This window comes from Odocoileus virginianus, chromosome 11 (genome assembly GCF_023699985.2).
Source record: "Odocoileus virginianus isolate 20LAN1187 ecotype Illinois chromosome 11, Ovbor_1.2, whole genome shotgun sequence".
Taxonomy (NCBI): Eukaryota; Metazoa; Chordata; class Mammalia; order Artiodactyla; family Cervidae; genus Odocoileus; species Odocoileus virginianus.
In genome coordinates this window covers 64,084,462-64,104,591 of record NC_069684.1, presented here as the reverse complement: position 1 = coordinate 64,104,591, position 20,130 = coordinate 64,084,462, and positions in this window count along the sequence as shown.

Here is a 20,130-nt window from a genome sequence, read left to right as displayed (position 1 = left end):
GTAGGTAGCCTTTCCCTTCTCCAGGGGATTTTCCCAACACAGGGATCGAACCCAGGTCTCCCACATTGCTGGCAGATTCTTTACCAGCTGAGCCACAAGGGAAGCCCAATTAATATGTGTGCATAATTAAAAATATAAGAGTGCAGACTTATGATGAAAGGCAACAGCCCACATTGCAACCCCAGATTCCCTTTTAAAGGCAAGTGTGTTTAAACTCTAGTTCTAAATTCTAAGTCAGTAATACTTTCATTAGTAGAATAGTTCATTTAATTATTTTAGACCATATCTATTTATCTGCTTAAACTTCTCCTTTCTTACTCTTTCCATATATTTCCAATGTTGTTATTACTAATTTTAGTTCTTTCATCTGTTCATTTTGTTTTGTTTTGTCAACCTTAAATTGAATATATTAATCCCTTATTTTGTCAGGGGAGGATATTAATGCTCAAAGATTAGTATTCAAAATATTTAAAACTTGTACTGGAGAGAAGCTAATTAGAATGGACTTTGAACTCCTGTCCACTCAGAAGAGACCCAGGCAGTGAGCAGCCCCATGCTGGGCCCTCTCTTCTACACTTACTCTTTTTACAGCCCCTCACTTTTGAATTCCCAGCCTCCGTCATTTCCATTTTGCTCTGTATCATTTAAAACAATTAATTTGAAATCTTCTGAAATTATAAGGTTGATATATGTGTTTTATCTGTATTTTAGGTTGTCTTTTGAGTGTTTCTTAACTACATTATCAACAAATCTGAAGCTTTGCAAACAGGTTCATGCCTATCCCTGAATCCAGGCAGTCTAAATTAACTGCTATAAAGATGGGTTAAGAACTCCTGGTCTATAGCTCAAATATAAATCCCTTTATGTTAATGGTGCCCGCAGCCAAACATTACATTTCCTCATATGTGGAATGGTGTGTGCATGTGTGTGTGTGTGTGTGTGTGTGTGTGTGTGCATGCGTGCACATGCACACATTGTATAATATTACTCCATTTTGTACAAAGTTAATGTGTCCTCAAAATTTCCATTTAAACGGCTACTCTGTTGAAGCATTTTCCTTTGCATTGTTTTCTCTGGCAGATTACTATTAGCCATTGTTCCAGTCCTGTAAGTCCTCTCATATAAAAACATCTTTAATATATCATTGATTTGGTATTGAATACTTAGAGGAAAGCCACTCTCATTGAGACGTGTGAAGGCATTGTTCAGTTGTTTGGTTTTGCTGATGAGAACTCTCATGCAGTCTTGGTCTTGTGTGCAGGTAATGTATTTTATTCTCTTACATTTTTAGAGGCATCTGGAATTTTTTAGATATTTAACATCACTGGTTTTAGGAAATTTCAGTGTTTGAAAATGTGTAGATATATTTTACAAAAATTTTGCCCTCTGGTCTTGGTGATCACTTTTAAAATCTAATGACTGTTGCAGCATGAAATCATCTTGGATTATCCCTTTCCTAGTCGTCCCTTCTTTCTTTTAAGATGATTATTCTCTTCTTTCTAACACTTTTATTGGTAATACATGGCTGATGTGGATGGTTTGAAGGGGTTTGATATATAAATCTATTTCTGTAATTTCATTGAGACCTCTTTTTACAAACCTGCAGCTTTCTACTCCCCATTACCTGGTGCTTGTGAGTCTTGAGTTTCAGGAATTTTGCTGATGGTTCAAGTCCTCCCCAATGTAGTGTCTTCGTAGTATTGTAGAGTTTCATCTGTTCTTTTTCATCAATCACCTATCTTCTAAAATCTTCCTCAGAGAGATGTGGAAATTGTTAATATACTATTGAGTTCTCTAAAGTTTGATTGGACAGGGAAGTCTGGCGTGCTGCCGTCGTGAAGAGTCGGAAACGGCTGAGCAATGCGACTAACGGAATTGAAGATTTGATGCTCTTTCCACCCTCTCCCTCTCCATTTCCTCTTCCTCTTTCTGTCTTCTCAGCTTCTCGGCTCTCCTACCCCGCCCTTGCCCACTCCTTGCACCTACTCTTGTTTCGCTCCATTAATTACACCTTGGCAGATTCTTGGGAGTGAAAAGGACTTGTAGACACAGCTAGAGAAGGAGAGGGAAGGACGACTTGAGAAAATAGTACCAACGTATATACAGTATCATGTGTAAAATAGATATCTAGTGGGAAGCTGCTATATAACACAGGGAGCCCAGCCTGGCTTTCTGCGATGACTTAGAGGAGTGGGATGGGAGAGGGGAGGGAGGCTCAAGAGGGATGGGTTTATATATATAATTATATATAATAAATAAATATATATATATAATTATGGCTTATTCACAGCAGGAACCAGCACGACATTGTAAAGCAATTATCCTCCAATTACAAATACAATTTAAAAAGAAATAAATTCAGACGACTTTTTATCTTTGAACATAAGGCAATTTATTCTAGAACAAGCTTAGCAATAAAATTTATATCTATACTTTTAATATTGTTGTTCAAAGATAGTTATTATAGACTTGTGTATTCAGAGAAATTATACCAAGTATAAAGTGTTGGACTTCTTAGATACTGGGCAAAGTGAATAACTAGAATAATAAATGACTAGAAGCTACTGGATTCCCTTAGATTTCTTTCTTTTATTCCATTTTTCTTTATTTTCTGAGGTTTCCCTTTTATTATTTCTTCTATTGTTTTTACTCAGCCACACTTACTAGACATTGCTCTCCTACTTATTTTGTGAATTCTACATGTTATGGTTTTGCATTCCTTTTGAGGGAGGCATAAGTACATCATTTTCATGTTCAAGTATTCGAGATGACCAATACCCACTGTACTTAATGTGACTGAGGTATAATGTGGTAGAAGTATTTAATATGGTATGACAAAAGATCATTTAACATAGAATGAGAAACCCTGAATATCAGGGTTTAATTTTGCTTATGTATAATTCTGTGAATTTGGGCAAGTTATTATAATCCTCAGAAACTTGTATTAATTTGTAAAATGGGGTTTAGATATCCTTGTTAACTTTTATATGAAAGAGCTATAGAAACCTTAAAAGTGCATCAAATATAAAACATTAATTAAACCTGAAATAATTTTATGTAAATATTGTTTTCACTAAATGAATGAGCTTTCTACTTTGTGCCATAATTCATAAGAAATGGTCATTAAATGTTTAGAAAATGCATTTGACAAACCTTCTTTTGATAGGAATCTATTATTTAGATTTGAAAGTGCTTCCTATAAGAGTGATTGCAGTCATTTAAATGATTTTCCTTTCATATAGTGAGACAGATGTATAAATTGTTGTATTGATCTGCAGGAGTTCTATGCATTCTAGAAGCCATTATATCAGACAGTGCATAAATATAAATCTTGAGAGAATATTAAAAAGAAACACAGGAAAATCTCTTTTATTTGTTTAGTAATCTACCTAGGATTACTTAGTTGATTAATTAGGTCTTCATTATATGGGCTTATTTTATTTATATGCTCCACTTTTGAAGTAGTATCTATGGTGGATTTTTTCTCTTATGCAGATCAAATCATGTGTATAAAACAGTGGTGCAGTGAGGAAAAGCAACAGTATTTCGGCTCAATGCTTTTCAATTAATCAGCCCAGGAGGAGGTGATATGAATTGGAAATTCACAGGTTCAAAGAATATCTGATGAGTTTTGACAGAAGGCCTATTATCTCCTAAATATTTATAGCACCTAACTCAGATACCGTGAAAGCAATTACTTATCATCTAAATCAAATATCATGGACTTTATTAACAACAAGTAGAGTAAATTCTTATAATACTTTAACATTTCATAATCTCTTTTCTGTATAATTTATTATACAGGTGACAGCACATAACTTCAAGATGCTTAGATATTATTGATTTAAACTCTGAGGTACAATAGCATCCTTGGTCCGGCAATTATTTTACGTAGCACAGTTTTATCAAATGTAATAGCATCTCCTACTACCCATCACTTACATTTTTAATTGCCCTCTTATCAGCTGGTCAAGAGGACTCAAACATTTCCTAGAACCTAGTGCACCAAACCAAACCACAAAATAGCTGTTTATGTTACACATGGTAAGATGTCCCTCAAACATAACAATTTTTCCAAAAGCCATGATGTCAAAACAAGGGGTTAAAGTATTTCTCATTCTTCAAAAGAATAATAAGTCTTAAGGAAAACCTACATGCGATAAGAACTTGATGACAATACATCTGTATTTCCTATGAACTCCCTTTCTAATAATAGACCTGAAAGTGATCTGTTTATGATTTTTTTTTTCATTTTGTTAAAAAAAAGAAATGTACTATGGGTACATTTTCAGGTGTTTTTATTTCTCCTAACAAGATTGGCATACTGTGTTAGTCCAGGGTGAAGCAGGATGGGTCAACGTTTCCTACTTGGAGGGAGCCTCAGCCTCACTGTCTCATAGAGAGAACGGTAGAAACTTGGCTTAGTGTCTGTTCTAGAAAGTACCATGCCACCCTCTTAGCCTGTGTCTGTTCCATAAAACACCATGGCTTGCCTCAGTGTCTGTTTCAGAAAAGCCATGCCACCCTCTTCTTCTGAGGGCTTCAGATATACAGAGAAAAGTGGTAGTATTTTTACTTTTTATTAGATAACTGTAGCTATGATCCTTGTCACTCATCATCAGCTGTGCTCAGTTGTTTCACTCATAATTCTACCAGCCCATCATTCAAATTTATTCTAAGTACAAGAGAACAGTTTTGTCACAATAATCAAATGCTAAGAATTTAGACTTGAAGTAGTTTTATCAATAGTCTGGAAATTGTGTTAATCTATTACATTTTGAACAAGGAAAAAATAGTCTTGTATTGCCTAAATATTTCAATTTGTTAAGGTAAGAAAGTCAGTATATAGCATGGTGAAAATACTATGAAATCATCACTAGAAATGTCCATAAACTCAGAACTTATACTGATTCTGTATAAATTATGAAAGGATGACAGAAAGAGCTTTTGGAGTCAAGCTTCCAAAGTTTGATTCCAACTTGACCATTTCTTAATAATGTATCCTTGGATAAGTGACAATTTTAAGCCTCCTTTTCCTCATCTGAAAAGATAGTATATCATTTGGTGGGGGAGAAAAAAGAGGGTGGGCTGTATGGACAGAGTAACATGGAAATGTACATTACCACATATAAAATAGATAGTCAATGGAAATTTGTTATATGACCCAGGGAACTCAAACTAGAGCTCCTTAACAACCTAGAAGGGTGAGATGGGGAGGGAGGTGGGAGAGATGTTCAAGTGGGAGGGGACAGAGTTAAACCTACAGCTGATTTATGTTGATGTTTAGTAGAAACCAACACAATACTGTAAAGTAGTTATCCTTCAATTGAAAATAAATAATTTTTTAAAAAAGATGATATATAATAATACAAAGAAGTGTTATCATGATCTACATAACACACTCTGCATAGTGTTCAGCACATAGCAAATGTCCAATAAACACTTGCTTTCTTTCACAATTCCTATCTTAAAATCCTATCTTAAAATCTTAAAAAACCCTCTGTTTGTCTAGTGAAAAACATTATGTGTGAAAACAATCACACAGCACATACGTGATATGGACCTAAAATCTCAGTGATCAGAGAAAAGGAACTTTACAGGACATTATTGTATCATTGATGCAAAGTTTCTATTAGAGATAAATTATTCATCAGAGTTTTGAAACACACATTCTTTGGGGGAAAAAAGAACACTAACTGTATACTTTGTAGTCCATACTTCTAGCATGCTAAGAACTTATGTTATACAAATACTTTCAATCTATCTAGCTGAATTTTGACATTTGAATGCTTGGGAGAATGGAAGATATAGAATGGCAAATAAGATACATTTTTGGTGATTGAGAAAATACATACATATTTAGTTACTGTTCATTTTACAGTAGAAACATTGGGTATTGGAGACATTCAACTTAAAAAACAAAAACAAAAACAAAAAAGATAAAAGCAAACAAAAAGCATTTCTGAGCTGGTAAATATACACATACAAACACAAATATAGCATAGAAAATTACTTCTTACCACTTTAAAAATACCTTCCAAGACCAACATAGGCACATTAACTTAAATGGAATAACCTGAAGTCATGATTTTAATTCTGAAACTGGCCCTGGTTTCATGCATGTTCTTTTAACCTATGTAATTGAGACTTAAGCATTATGAGATACAAAATATGCAGTACTGTATGTAACTTCTCTAACCAACATACAGTGGAAATGTGTATCACAAGGCAGTTTTGACCCTGTTTGACGTGTTGAAAAATGAGCGTTCCAACGATATCCCATGCCCTGGGACTGAGTCTGAAGTATTTGGTAGAGACAATTTGCTATGTCCAAGGGTTTCACAGGTTTGATTAGGAGCAATGTCACTTTTATCTCTTTGCTACTCAAAACAATGTGTCTTTCTGTTGTACTCGGTGATCTAAAGACTTCCCAGGTGGCTCAGTGATAAAGAATTTTCCTGCCAATGCAGAAGACATGGAGACCTGGATTCAATCCCTAGGTCAAGAAGATCCCTTGGAGGAGAAAATGTCAACCCACTTCAGTATTCTTGCCTGGGAAATCCCATGGCCAGAGGAGCCTGGCGAGCTACAGTTCATGGGGTCACAGAGTCAGAGGATGCACCAACTAGGATCTAAAGCTCATCATACTATTCTTGGTTATTTTTGATGAGTTCTCTGAAGAGATGGATTTTAAATATAAGCCCATCCAACCTAGCTATCAGCAGGGATATTATACTATATGACAATTAGGTGTGTTCAAGGAAAGTTCTCTGACTCTTGAAGGAGATACCATTAATAGATACTCAATTGATTTCTTAGACCTATTGACCTCATTTTAAAGACCCTGAAATATTTGATGATTTCTTATTGTTTGCAAAAGAATGAAGCATAATTTAGATAAGTAGGCTAGTTTGGTCACTTATATTTTCATTGGAGATATAAATATCTTCTTTTGGTCCAAAAGCTACAAATTATGCTTTTGTACAAGTGTTACAGGTACAGATTCAACCATAGTATGAGTCAGTTTCTGAGTATACAACAAAATAATATTTTTAAAGGCAGTACAAGAGGAAAATTGCAGATGGATTTGTTTGGTATGTAAAACATAATATAAACCTCTTAGAATTACAAAAGATGTCTTTCAAAGAAAGTTCAGTTCAGTTTAGTCGCTCAGTCATGTCCGACTCTGCAACACAATGAACTCCAGCACACCATGCCTCCCTGTCCATCACCAACTCCCAGAGTCCACCCAAACTCATGTCCATTGAGTCGGTGATGCCATCCAACCATCTCATCCTCTGTCGTCCCCTTCTCCTCCTGCCCCCAATCTTTCCCAGCATCAGGGTCTTCTCCAATGAGACAGCTCTTCACATCAGGTGGCCAAAAGTAGTGGTTTCAGCTTCAGCATCAGTCCTTCAAATGAACACCCAGGACTGATCTCCTTTAGGATGGACTGGTTGGATCTCCTTGCAGTCCAAGGGACTCTCAGGAGTCTTCTCCAACACCACAGTTCAAAAGCATCAATTCTTCGGCGCTCAGCTTTCTTCACAGTCCAACTGTCACATCCATACATGACCAATGGAAAAACCATAGCCTTGACTAGATGGACCTATGTTGACAAAGTGATGTCTCTGTTTTTTAATATGCTATCTAGGTTGGTCATAACTTTCCTTCCAAGGAATAAGTGTCTTTTAATTTCAAGGCTGCAATCACCATCTGCAGTGATTTTGGAACCCAAAAAAATAAAGTCTGATACTGTTTCCACTGTCTCCCCATCTATTTGCCATGAAGTGAGGGGACCAGATGCCATGATCTTAGTTTTCTGAATGTTGGGCTTTAAGCCACCTTTTCCACTCTTCTGTTTCACTTTCATCAAGAGGCTTCTTAGTTCTTATTCACTTTCTGCCATATGGGTGGTGTCATCTGCATGTCTGAGGTTATTGATATTTCTCCTGGCAATCGTAATTCCAGCTTGTGCTTCTTCCAGCCCAGCATTTCTCATGATGTACTCAGCATATAAGTTAAATAAGCAGGGTGACAATGTACAGTCTTGACGTGCTCCTTTTCCTATTTGGAACCAGTCTGTTGTTCCATGTCCAGTTCTAACTGTTGCTTCCTGACCTGCATACAGGTTTCTCAAGACGTCTGGTATTCCCATTTCTTTTAGAATTTTCCACAGTTTATTGTGATCCACACAGTCAAAGGCTTTGACTTAGTCAATAAAGCAGAAAGAGATGTTTTTCTTGAACTCTCTTGCTCTTTTGATGATCGAGTAGATGTTGGCAATTTTATTTCTGGTTCCTCTGCCTTTTCTAAAATCAGCTTGAACATCTGGAAGTTATGGTTCACGTATTGCTGAAGACTTCCTTGGATAATTTTGAGCATTACTTTACTCATGTGTGAGATGAGTGCAATTGTGCAGTAGTTTGAGCATTCTTTGCCAGCAAATAAATAAATAAATTTTACTGAAGTCCAAAATCATGACAATCCTTAAGCTCTTGTGTCCATGTTCATTTTTTCTGATTTATCATGCCCCTTTCCAGATAAAAATCTGCTATTTTTAAGTTATATTTTAAATGTTTCTTTTACTGTTAACTGTTAGTGTGTGTGTGTGTATATATATAATTCTTTGAAATTCTTTGGGTGTATATAGTATAAATATTAAATATAGTATAGTCTAATATGTATAGTGTGTAGTATATATAGTATATACACTCATAGAAGTATAAACATAAGAGGCTATCACATATGAGATTGGGGTTTCCTAATGTCTCAGCAGGTAAAGAATCCACCCAACAGAGGAGTCTGGTGGGCTACAGTCCAAAGGGTTGCAGAAAGTCAGACACAACTGAGCAACAAAACTCACACACACACACACACACACACACACATGTTTAGATCAGAGAAAAGAACTCATTTACAGAAAAGCTCGAGGCAGTGCCCCAGCCCCAAATCTCTGTCCCACAGAGATTGCTCTGAGAATGTTGAGCACCCACTGACCTCTTCAGACAGAGGTGGTCTATACCAGAGAAGAGGGTCTCTGAGATGATGAAACTCAGCATTCAGATGACACAGATACCCATCCTCTCCTTTGAAGACAGAGACATCTCGCTTTCTTTTTCATTCTGGGCTATGCACACTCTCTTGGGGAAGGAAAGGAAGTTCTTTACCCTGAAATGTAAGCAATTGCCACCAGGGAGATTAGAAAAATATGTCTAAACTCAATTACCATTTGAATGGGAACATATGGCTCTGGGGAAATTCACTATCTCTAACTTCAGAGGCAAGCTACCATTTAATCATCGTTGTACCAGAGCTCTTTGCTCAGAAAGCCCTGAACTTGGAGGAACAAACATCTCCTGACAGAAGTTCCTACCAGGAGGACATGTTAGTGCAGTGAATTAATAATTCAATTGGCATTGCATTTTGAATGATTATTTTCAACTTGATAAGTTTATATTATTAATATTTCAGAAATATGGAATCTCTAATTAAAATGAAATGAAGTAAAAGTCAACAGTACATTTCAAGTATTTGCATCCTATGTGACTGGAAATGGATGAGTGTTTACAATTTGTAATTTTTTTCAAGCACAAAATTGAGGAAAAAAATACAAATATAAAGATTAGAAAATTAGGCAAAGAGTATGCAAATGAATTTTAGAGTAAGCAGTGTAGATGTCCTTTAAAAATGAGATACACAGAAACTTACTAGTACACTAAAAATGTAAAATAAAACACAAATATAACACCTTTATTCAAGTAAGGTTCTTGATGAAAATTTGAACTATTGACAGTATCAGTATTAATGAAAATATAAGGGGAAAGGCACTTTTATAAACTGCTGGTGGAATGGGAAATATTTCAAACTATATTAACTACTATCAATTAAGGCATGTTTGCTCAGTCTTGTCCAATTCTTTATGACCCCATAGACTGTAATGAGCCAGGCTCTGTCCATGGAATTTTCCATGCAAGAATTTTGGAGTGGGTTGCCATTTCCTACTCTGATTATCTGTTAAACTTTGTATAAAATAGTCCACAGAAATTTATATTTTTTGTTCCATATTTTAAACTTGTTCAGAGTTGCTGACAAAGACTGTGCCCCTGTCTCCTTGCTAGTAGAGGGTGGACTCCTGTCCAAAAGCGTCCTTCTCCCCACTCCCCATCCCCAGACATTCAATGGACAAGAGCTTTTATAGATGGAGGAAGGGGGCTATGTGCAGAAACAGCAGAGTCAGCTCTGACCATCATCATGAAATTATTCTGTGGTCTGATGAGAGTTATCTTGATTGTTTTAAGAACAGTTAATCTTCAGCTCCAGAATCAGTTTGTTCCCATTTCCTTGAGGCCAATTCTCAGAACTGTGGCAGCTTATGTCATGGTCATCATGCAGTTAACATTCTTCCACCTGGTCATGATTTCAGTATCTATAAGACAGTTCACTGAATATGGCTCTTAATATTGTCTGTAGCCCTTGAGAAGGAATTAAATGTCCTTGATTTTGTTTGTTGACTAAACTATTATTGTTTTGTCCTGTTTTGCTGTTTTCCTGTTTCTGCATTTTCTAACTTCTCTGATTAAACTTATTCTTTAGCTAAATATTTTCTACAGACAAAAGGCAGGCATAGGGCATGGCAGGGCAGGATGATAGGGTCCTGCTCTGTTTCAGAGGTATTCCTTCTAGATCAGAAGGATGTGTGTGTTGAGTGGGAAGAAAACTTTCCTTTACCCTTCTCGGTTCTTCTGGTTGGTCTGAGAATTAAATTGACATGAGACAGATTAACAAGGAAAAATCAAATTAAATTTAAATCCCACTTACACAAGAGGGTCAGGTACTCCAAATATATGAGAATTCAAAGACAGAATGTTAAAATGAATACCATTTTACCACCTGACCTAAGGAATAGGATAGCCCCCTAGGGCTTTCAAGGGCAAGAGAGTCATTCATAGGACATTAAAAAGATTAGATGTTTAGGAATTAGGTGCCCTGTGAAATAGGAGGGCTTTCCCAGCGGCTCAGTGGTAAAGAATTCATCTGCAATGCCAGGAGATGCAGGAGACACGGGTTCAATTCCTGAGTCAGAAAGATTCCCTGGAGAAGGGCATGGCAACCCACTGCAGTGTTCTTGCCTGGAGAATCCCATGGACAGGGGAGCCTGGTGGGCTGCCGTCCAGGGTCGCAAATAGTCAGACATGACTGAAGTGGCTGAGCACACATGCCTGCCAGATAGATGGGGCTCATTAGATACAATTTATCTCTGGCAAGAACTCTTTTCTGGGAAAAGTCCCAATTAAAAATCTTCTAGGTAGTTAAGGGAAAGGCAGTAGTATCACTTGAATCTGCAGTATTAATTGCCTTTAGCTCAAAATAATCCTCATGCAAAAGTGATATATTTTGGGGAGGCGTGTTCTGAACCCCTATGTGTGTTACTTCAGGCCCAAATTGTAAATAGGTATCTCCTCTAGGGGTCCCTAATGCCTTCTTACATTATAGTTAGTTTGTAATAGAGGATATTTTCAGGGCAGCTGGAATACATATGTAGAAAATGATTTAGTCACCCTGGGTCTCTGAGGGTGGAGGCTGGTCTCTGTTTTGTTCACCAACCCATTACCATTGGATGAATGAGAAATTAACAATTGGTTTAAACCATTAATATGCCATAGCTCTTTTATTATAGCAACAGCTTAGAGCTTTACCCCAACCAATCAGTCTTAGAAAACAAACAAACCAAAAGGAGCCAACAGAATAAATATGTAAACTTGTGTCCAAAAGAATGTGATAATCAATATCATAGGTAATGGCAGAACTCTGGACACAAGATCATATCCTTAAATAAATTATGTACTATCACTGTTGAGGTTAGTAAATCTAATGAGATAAATGGTCTGGAAAATAGACATGCCATATTTTTAATTAAAAAGAATATATATGGGATGTTTCGAGAGAACAGCATCGAAACATGTATATTATCTAGGGTGAAACATATCACCAGCCCAGGTTGGATGCATGAGACATGTGCTCGGGCCTGGTGCACTGGGAAGACCCAGAGGAATCCGGTGGAGAGGGAGGTGGGAGGGGGGATCAGGATGGGGAATACTTGTAAATCCATGGCTGATTCATATAATGTATGACAAAAACCACTACAATATTTTAAAGTAATTAGTCTCCAACTAATAAAAATAAATGAAAAAAAAAGAAAGTAAAAAAAAAAAAAGAATATATGTGTATAGGTATTGGTGTGTATTTATATGAACAAGATGAATTGTTAATAATGACTGCTTCAGGGTATAGCAGAATTTTTTGAAGAGTTACAAATTTTCTGATTAAATAATTTTTAAACTCTTAACAAAATCTTAATAGGAAGTCACTGCAGTATCAGAGCTCAAAATATGTAGCTTAAGCTTTTGTAGATGAAGAAGACAACAATCTCGACACTGTGGCTTTTCTTTGATTTAAGAAAGATGATTAAATTATCATAAAAATACCTTCTATTCAATGCATGAGTTCCAAGTGTCAGTAAAATTCCAATTTATGATTAACTGAACATAATATATAATAAACTATGTTATGAATAGCAGAATTCTAAATTAATACTTCTATATATGACTCAAAACAGTGAGAAGTACACTTATTTCCATAAACTAAAATCAGCCATTAAAAAAAATAAAATTATATTTAACTAGATTTTTCAATCTTGTCTGACTCTTTTGTGACCCCATGGACTGTAGCCTGCCAGGCTGCTCTGTCCTGGGATTTCCTAGCAAGAATACTGGAGTGGGTTGCCATTTATTCTCCAGGGGGTTTTCCTGACCCAGGGATTGAACCCCGGGTCTCTTGCATCTCCTACAGATACTATACCACTGAGCCACAATGGAAGCTCTAGTTTTACAGTATGTGTTCATTTTAATACACAGCAAAGTGATATTTTGAATTAAAATACACAAATGGTATCTTCCCTCTTCAAATGCAAATTTTGCTTTTCCTCTTATTTCCCTATATTCCTATCTCTCAGTATCCCAATTAGTATACCTACATAATCTAGCAACTTAGGATGCGGTTACTTTGTTGTTTCTGTTGCTTTTATATTCTTTGAGAGTCTTCATTTCAATTTAGAATTATATAATAAAATTTTCCAAGAAGGCATTTCAGAAATAAAATTACAATTGTAATATGAATATTATATATTCATAGTTTTGTTTTCTGTTTTACTTTTGTGGCATGTACCTCTCCTTAGATATACCTGTTTTCTACAGAGCCTGGGTTTTTTTATCTGATGGATTTGTTTATACACCTTATAATGTAAGATATGCAGGAGACTAATTTGTTTAAAAATACCTATCACACTTTTTGGCCTAAATTTCTTATCTTTTCTGACAAAACCACCCCTTAAGCATAAGTCATCATTTTACAGCAAATAAGTAATAAAAAGCATATGTTCTACCTTTGGAGGTTAACTTGCAAACAGGAATGTATGCGTACTCTGACCATAAAATTGAGACACTGAGTTATACACTTTGAAGAATTTAAGAAAGTTGTATTTGATCCACATGATATAGGCCATGATAATATGAAAAGATCAATAACCAAGGTAATGAAATTAAAAGAAATGGTAGTTTGAAGAAACACTAAAGACAAACTTTGCCCTTTTCACAAAATTTTTACTAACAGACCATTTATTATTTTTAAAATAAGTATTTAAAATTTTTAATATTATTAGCTGTCACTTTGAATTTTATCATGTGCTAAGCACTTGATAGACATTTCAGTTTAATATTCACTAATATCATCTCGATAAATTCCCTTTATTATTGAAGGAAAAAAATCAAGATGATTAACTAACTTACTAGAATATAAATATTAGAAAGTCTGAAGCCTGGACTTCAATGAAGATTTGCTTGATTTCAAAGCTAGAGTCTTCAAATGAAGCTACCTGCTGGTGGTGGAACAGATGAACTGTTTGGTAAGAATGAATGACATCTCATTAATTTAGGCCTACCTTTCTTTGAAAAACTAATTTCTGAAACTTGAAGATTATTAATGTAGCATCTCAAAATATTTTGATAATGTGATATTTGGTTGGCATTCCTAAATGTTTTTCTTTGGTAAACCAAAGATATAGCCCAAATCATTTGAGAAAAATGTGCTTGATTTTAAAATGTATCTTTTCATTGTTGTGCTTTCAGAAAAATTAAATTATACTTTAGTTATGGATAGTGTTTTACTTATAATGTTTATATTAGTTTCATTGTATACATTTTTAATAAATAAATTAGAAAGTATAATTAGAATTCTCTTATTACCTTACTGTAACTATTATTAAAAAGCTCCTATAAATATTTAAATTTATTAAAAGTCTTTTCATCAAATATGTGTTATCTAGGATAAAATATACAGGCATCAAGACTAACAATATGTTTATCAATTAATAGAACCACTAATTTTTAAGGAAAACCATCTAATATTAGTTTTATTTAAACCATTAATAAAATCCAGAAATATCAAAGTAGGTCAAAGACATAACTACTAGTATTGAACTGTAAATATATATTTTTATGCCTTTCAAGTATAACTGACATTAAATAAGCTCTGTGTTATTAAAGTATACTATTTGATAAGTTTTGACATACTTGTACAGTCCGAAGACCATAACTTCATCAGAGAAGTGAGTGCCATCATCACCCAGAGTTTCTTCCTGATCCTTTGTAACTTCTCCCTCCTGACTCTCCCTGTCCCAGGCAAAACATCAAATTTCTACCACTATAGATTAGTTTATTCTTGTAGACTTTATGTAGTGAATATGTACTTTATATAATGTACTATATAGTTGACTTTTCTCTTTTTTTGTAAGATGAAATGGAAGTCTGGCTTTATTCACTCAACATGATTCTTTTTGGCTCAATCCATGTTGTATATCAGCAGTACATTCTGTTTTTCTTAAAAACAAAAAACAAAAAACAATGTCATTATAAGAATCTACCACAATTTTTGTATGCTTTCACCTACTGTTGGGCATTGGGATTTTTTCTAGATTTTGTTTGTTACAAATACTGCTGGTATTAAAGCTGGTGTACAAGTTTTTGCATAGGTGTATATTTTATTTATCTTTGATGAATACATAGTAGGAGAATGTCTGGATCCTATATTGATATATATATTTTTTCTATCTTTAACTTTTCAAACAAATTGCCAGACTCTTTTTCTCAAAAGTAGTTGTATCATTTCACATTGCCTTATAGTTTATAGATGCTACAGTTGCTTCACATCCCTGCCAACAGTTAGTATGATTTTAATTTTAGCTGCTCTAATTGGTTCATCATGAAATTTCACTATGGTCTTAATTTGCATTTTCTATTTTCTAAATAGCTGAAGTTGAGAAACTGTTCTTGTGATACTTTACTATCCAAATGTTTCCTTTGGTTTTGTTCAAATGCTTTCCAATTTATAATTTTTTTTCCTTTGAGGAATGCCATCTATTTAAACATAAATGCAAATACATATATATGTTTACAAAAAAACTTCCCAGATGGTGCAGTAATAAAGAATCCACCTGCAAAAGCAGGAGACACAAGAGACATGGGTTTGAACCCTGGGTCAGGTAAACCCCCTGGGGTAGGAAATGGCAGCCCACTCCAGTATTCTTGCCTGGAAATTTCCATGGACTGAGGAGCCTGGTGGACTGTAGGGTCTCAAAGAGTTGAACACAACTGAGTGATGGAGCACACATGCATTTATTAAAAATATATTTATATCTATATATAACTTGTGGATCACCTTTCTATTTAACAGTGCTTTTTGAAGAAGTTTTTTTTCCCCCCCGAGAAAGTTCAATTTATGATTTTTCTTTTTGCTTTTAAAAATTTTATTTTGTATTAAGAACTCCTTGTCAAATCAAAGAACACTAAGATTTTCTTTTCTATTTTCCATCCAGATATTTTGTTGTTTTAGCTATACATAGGTAAAAACTATGTAGGTCTGTGACCATTTTGTGTGAGTTTTTCTGTATAGTGTGTGCTAAGTACTGAGTTTTATTTATAAATTCTCTCTCTATATATAATATATAATATATTTACATATATTATATATTATATTATTTATAAATTATATATTTATATATTTATATATTTATATATAAATTAAATAAATAAAACTCATTTTTCATTTTATTATCTACTTTTCCAACACTGATGAAAAGATAAGAATGAATTGACCATTTTGATGGGGATCTACTTATGCACTCTCTTCTCTGTTCCACTGATCAATTTATCTGCCTTGACAATAATATAACTCCGTCTTGATTACCTTGAAATCATGTATTTCAAGTCTTCCAACATTATTCTTTTTCAAGATTGATACAATGATGAATCTGTATTGTGATTGTTTGGACACTGATGAATTAAAAATACTTAGTGTCCAATTCCTAAGCAAAATATACCTAATTTTTTGTTTAGGTATTCTTTTATTTCTATCAGTCATGTTTTGCAGTTTAGTATGCAAAATTTGTGTATCTTTTGTTAAATTTTTCCTAAATATTTCATATTTTAATGCTATTATAAGTGGTATTTTAAAAAATGGACATGGACCTCTATGAATCTCTATGCACTTATTTATTCTAGAAATGCAAATAAATCCCAGGTGGTATTAGTAGTAAAGAACTTGCCTGCCAATGCAGGAGACAGGAGAGATGTGGGTTTGATCCTTGGGTGGGGAAGATCTCCTGGAGGAGGGCATGGCAACCCACTCCAGTATTCTTGCCTGGAGAATCCCATGGACAGAGAAGCCGGGCAGGCTACAGTACATAGGGTCGCAGAGTCAGGCATGGCTGAAGCAACTTAGCAAGTGCACATTTATAAATACAGTTATAGCAAGAGAGTAACTATTAATACATTCCATTTAGAATAAAACAGACATATAAATGATACATATAAGGAGAAAAAGAAATTGAACATCTTAATATCTGCTCATAAATGTGAGAATTTTACCAAAAATTTGTACAGAAAGAAAAAAATTCATATATCAAATTTAGAAATTTACAAGTAGCTATTTTTATCCAGTATCACATATGACAAATAGATGGGGAAACAATGGAAACAGTGACAGACTATTTTCTTCAGCTCCAAGATCACTGCAGATGGTGACTGCAGCCATGAAATTAAAAGACATTTGCTCCTGGGAGGAAAATCTACAACAAACCTAGACAGCATATTAAAAAGCAGAGACTACTTTACTGACAAAAGTCCGTCTAGTCAAAGCTATGATTTTTCCATTAGTCATGTGATGTGAGATGTGAGATTTGGACCATAAAGAAGGCTGAGTACCAAAGAATTGATGCTTTTGAACTGTAGTGTTGGAGAAGACTCTTGAGAGTCCCTTGGACTGCAAGGTGATCAAACCAGTCAATCCTAAATGAAATCAATTCTGAATTGATTTCAGGATTGATTTCAGAATTGATTGGAAAGACTGGTGCTGAAGCTGAAGTTCCAGTACTTTGGCCACCTGATGCAAAGAGCCAACTCCTTTGAAAAGACCCTGTTGCTGGGAAAGACTGAAGGCAGGAGAAGAAGGGGATAACAGCGGATGAGTTGGTTGGATGGCATTACTGACTCAATGGACATGAGTTTGAGCAAGCTCTAGGAGTTGGTGCTGAACAGGGAAGCCTGGCATGCTGTGATCCATGGGCTCACAAAAAATCGAAAATGATTGAGTGAGCTGAATTGATCACATATGATTTTATTATACTGAATGTTATAATAAAGTTTAACAAAAATGACAAAATTGCATTCTATTTTAACAGTAAAATTTTCCTACATATACCCACTTTATATTAAATATTTTGTTAATATCTGGGACCTATAGGTATTTGTAATACTTGGTCTGTATTGTAACCACTTAGAGAAAAAAGCTCACATGCTAACAGGTTGAGTAAGTTAGAAAAGTATGTCCACATAGAAAGAGAGCCAACAAGAAAACCACCACATCACAAGCAGTAGGAAAGCAAAGGGCAATAGTCACTTTTGGACACATGTTCAATTTGCTATATGCCCCAAATGGAAAAACAATAAAAAGAATGACATTTGTCTATGAAGGACTTTTTGGTTTTTACAGAGAGGTCTCCTGAAAATCATGTCTCAAAACCAGGATATCTTCTGAAGCAAGCTCCATTCTAGTTCTCAAAGGTACAAAAAAGTAAATTGGAGAAAACCTCACAAATTTTAAATCTAACGACAAATAATTGACTACTGCCTAGGAATTTTCATGTTGAGTGTAAGCGTTCTAAAGTTGTGGTTTGTCACTAAGTGTAAGATCATTGAAAAAAAAAATGTAATTTGTTTACTCAGTTCAGTTTAGTTTAGTCGCTCAGTCATGTCTGACTCTGTGACCCCATGAATCGAAGCACACCAGGCCTCCCTGTCCATCACCAGCTCCCGGAGTTTACTCAAACTCATGACCATCGAGTCAGTGATGCCATCCAACCATCTCATCCTCTGTCATCCCCTTCTCCTCCTGCCCCCAATCCCTCCCAGCATCAGGGTCTTTTCCAATGAGTCAGCTCTGCGCATCAGGTGGCCAAAGTAGTGGAGTTTCAGCTTCAGCATCAGTCCGTCCAATGAACATGCAGGACTGATCTCCTTTAGGATGGACTGGTTGGATTTCCTTGCAGTCCAAGGGACTCTCCAGAGTCTTCTCCAACACCACAGTTCAAAAGCATCAATTCTTCAGTGCTCAGCTTTCTTCACAGTCCAACTCTCACATCCATACCTGAAATCCATACATACATCTGAGTTTGTTTACTCAGATAACATCCAAAAGTAACATGAAAACTTTGTATAGAAAATAAAAATATAAATGACAGCAACAAAACCTTGGGTAGTATTTCCTGCTTCATTAGGTTCAGGCAATTGGCAATATCTATACAGATGATTACGGTTAAAAACCAGTATGGCAGAAAATGATCAGAAGTACTTTAAGTATATTTTAAAATGGCTTATAGAGTATCAAATGAATAAATTTTTTTTCTTAGGTGTTTAAAATGACAGTTTAGAAACTCAATGTGATTCTAGCCATGGACTTGTCTATGAAAATAAATATTTCCTACTTTAAGAAAAATTAAAACAATTTTTAAAATTGCATGGATTGGAAAAGTAAAATGAATGGTATTCCATAAGACAATGGTAAATTTATATAAAGCATCCAGTTTAAAGGTACAAGCCATGTAGTCTAAGACCTTGATTTAATTCTCAGCCTCTTTTCCTATCACATCATTTTCCCCTCAAATTAACAAAGTATTTCTAACTACAGAACAAGGAAAAATTAGAGTTCAGAATTTAATTTATGCTTCCATAATTTATTAAGATTAGTCAATTAGCCAATTAGGATTGGCTGGTTTGATCTGCTTGCTGTCCAAGGGACTCTCAAGAGTCTTCTCCTGCACCACAGTTTGAAATTTTACAGTGCTCTGCCTTCTTTATGGTTCAGCTCTCACAACCACACATGACTACTGGAAAGACCATCAACTTGACTGTATGGATCTTTGTGATGTCTTTGTTTTTAACACACTGTCTTTCTCATAGGCTTTCCTGCCAAGAAGCAATTGTCTTCTATGGCTGCAGTCACCATCCATGATGATTTGAGAGCCCAAGGGGTGGAAATCTGTTACTACTTCCACATTTTCACCTTCTGTTTGCTATGAAGTGATGGGATCAGATGTCATGATCTTAGTTTTTTAATACTGAGTTTTAAGCTGGCTTTTCCACTTTCCTTCATCACCTTCATCAGGTGATTCTTTAGTTCCTCTTCTTTCTGCCATCAGAGTGGTATCATCTTCATATCTGAGGTTGTTGATATTTCTCCTAGCAATCTTGATTCCAGCTTGTAACTCTTCCAGCCCAGCATTGCTCATGATGGGCTCTGCATATAAGTTAAATAAACAGGTGACAATAAACAGCTTTGTTGTACAATTTTCTCAATCCTGAACCAGTCAGTTGTTCCCTACTAGGTTCTAGCTGTTGCTTCTTGACAAGTATGCAGGTTTCTCAGGAGGCAGGTAAGATATTCTCATCTCTTTAAGAGTTTTCCACAGTTTGTTAGATGCACACAAAGGCTTTAGCATAGTCAATGAAACAGAGGTAG